We start from the raw sequence: 2,792 nt of genomic DNA, 5'->3' as shown, positions 1-2,792 counted from the left end.
ATTAGGAACTCAATAACAATGACTAGATTAATTAATAAAACTCTCTTCCAATGAGTGGCTTAGAAGAGAGTACCAATTCATTTCCTTGACTTAATGAACACGTCAAACTTCAAAACAACCACAGGAACAGATCTCCAGGCTCGATAGTCAATATAGTCATGGAGAAGGGCTCTTCGTCAGTCCAGGTACCTTAGACGGTAGAGCGTCTGTAAGGCAAAGTTTCGAAAAAGTTCTGGTAACATATAAAGCGTTCAAAGTTTTCTTGTTTAATTAGTTTTCTAAGAGAAAAAAAGAAAAAAAAATCATGAGCAAGTTTCTGAATTACTGTGTTATTATCAGAAGCGACTATGCCACTCGACGGTAGTGCCTTGTTCATTAAGAAAACAATACATGGAACAAGCTGGCAGGAAAGCTATGCAACACACTATCCTGAATCCTAAAGCTATGTTTCCACTTGGGCTGCATTTGCCGTGCGGCACGCCAGTCTGCAAAAGTGGAAATGTGCCGCGCGGCTCAAGTAAAATGCCACTATCCTAAAACATGTACTGTCAGACCAGTTGTGTGTGAAAGCAAAAACGAAAGAATTTTTCCTATTTGCCTGTAGCTATAACGGTCTAGCAGGTACGATTTTTTTAACATGCAAAAAATCCTTAACCTGACCATAGGTGCTACACTCACCCTAGTTGTTCTGCCACGCTACACATTTTTCTTCGTGTCTCATTTCCCACGTACGTGATTGCATGCCTGCTCACGAAACTCACATACGTAAATACAGGGTGTCCCCGGTAGAGTGTTTAGAACAATTTTTCCTTTTGTCAAAAAATCATTCATTGGAAAGTGCATAAGCTAGTTAGTTTTAACATTAGGTAATAGGAAAATAGCAACAAATCAGTAATAGCAATTGAATAAACTACATTTTTAGTAAGATGGCAATGTCAAAAATGGAGCTTGGTACTTTTTATCTTCGAATGTTCGATTTCATTCTTGCATTTCAAATTTGAAGACATAACTTTATGTATTTCATTCATAATTCATAATTCAAAAGTATCAGAAGATGGCGTTCGTTACTTAAAGACGTCTACTCCGGGCGTCTAGGGGTGAGAAACGTGTTTACTTTCCATACAGAAGTTCGATTCCCAAAGGCAACATTTGATTCAAATATTTCAAGGGGCTACCTATGTTTCCCGGTGTTCATGTCTTGACCCAGCAGCCCAGCACCATAAATAAATCGGTGATGCTCGCTCAAACTGTTGAAATAAAGGGATTGCTAATTGTTAGTCCTACATAGACAGCCTAAAATCCTGAATTAAGGGCTATATTCATACTTCTACCCATAAAGGAAACCTGATTCACCTGATAATAAATAATACCTTTGTATTAACCACCCTGTATATTAATATGGAGCATTCTGAAGACAAGACGAGAGGGAGGAGAAGGAATATTTCACTTTTATGACTGCTGTTATAAACTTTGAACATTTTGAAAGAATTTTTGCTATGCGAATTTTCTAATAAAAAAAAAAAATCCTCTTCACGCTACTTGAATTTTCGTGTAAAGGTTCATGAAAAGTTTTCGCAGTTATTTTTTTACTGAAAAATAAGAAAAAGGGGACTAAATACAAAATAGAGACCGTTCTTCTTTCACTTCCACATTCTCCCCTATATCCCCCCGTATTTTTGTACTTTATTCAAACCTAATGCAGTTGGGTAGGTATTCTGAAAAGAGTCACTGTAAGTAGGTATTATGAAAGGAAAAATTCTCAACTTTCTTACCTACCTCACGGCTTTTCTCTCCTCCTCCTCCTCCTCCTCCTCCTATTTTCTCCTGCTACTCTCTTCCTCTTGAAATCAATTGAGCCCTCATATTCTGTGTCAACTTTTAGCCTCTATGGAGACAGCCCAGGCTAGGTGTGCATATCTATGCCTCACGTATTTTCTTTCTCTTCCTTCTCCTCGTAAAATCAAGCGAGCCCTTATCCCCGCCCTTCACGCTCAGACCCAAGTCGGAACGTGTATGACGGAAAAAGCGCTAGACCTAGATCTATCATACCCTCTGAGACACTCCGGTGTGAAGATTTTTCCGCCAAATCCATACTTTCAAATACGATCTGGAGCGTGAGTGGCTAACCTTATAACTTATGCCTCCTTATTGCCTGAAGACGGGCCGGGGCTAGGTGTTCTGCATGACCATATTTTATTTGGAACATTGTCCCTCCTTTCCGGATCTCTCTTCCCCGCCCCCTTACTATTTTCAGTCTAATAGGTAAGTATATTACCCTCTGGCAACGACCCTGTCCCGCATCCCTGAAAGTTGACCCGAATCAAGTGTCCTTATATTTCCCTCCTGTCCCAGTTTCGAGGCGAAAATTCAATTAAAGCCCGTAGTAGTTAAGGGCCGTGGGACGCTCTTTATATTTTGTTTCGCTAGGAGAAAATGGAAATGGTGTTTCTACAAGGGCTTCATGCTGAGGGTAGATGCATAAAAAACCACTTTTCATTATCATAACTCGGTACTTCTCCCGTGTTTTTATCTCATTTTTTTTTTATTTTTTTAGGTTCTTTCCGAAAATTCTTCTCAAGTCACTGCGCCAGACTCCCTAACTTAAGTAAAGCAAGCATCGAAATTATACTTGATTACTCTTGAATGGACCAGCGCAGGGTTTTTTAAACCCGATCTATGGATTTATACTTCATATGTTATGTTCGTAACCTACCTTATAAAAAGAAGAAGTGTATTATTATTATACATTATTATTATTATTACACCCTTACTTATTTTATATTTATTGATTT

This window comes from Diaphorina citri, unplaced genomic scaffold (genome assembly GCF_000475195.1).
Source record: "Diaphorina citri unplaced genomic scaffold, Diaci psyllid genome assembly version 1.1 scaffold375, whole genome shotgun sequence".
NCBI lineage: Eukaryota > Metazoa > Arthropoda > Insecta > Hemiptera > Psyllidae > Diaphorina > Diaphorina citri.
Note: the sequence above shows the minus strand (reverse complement) of the source record.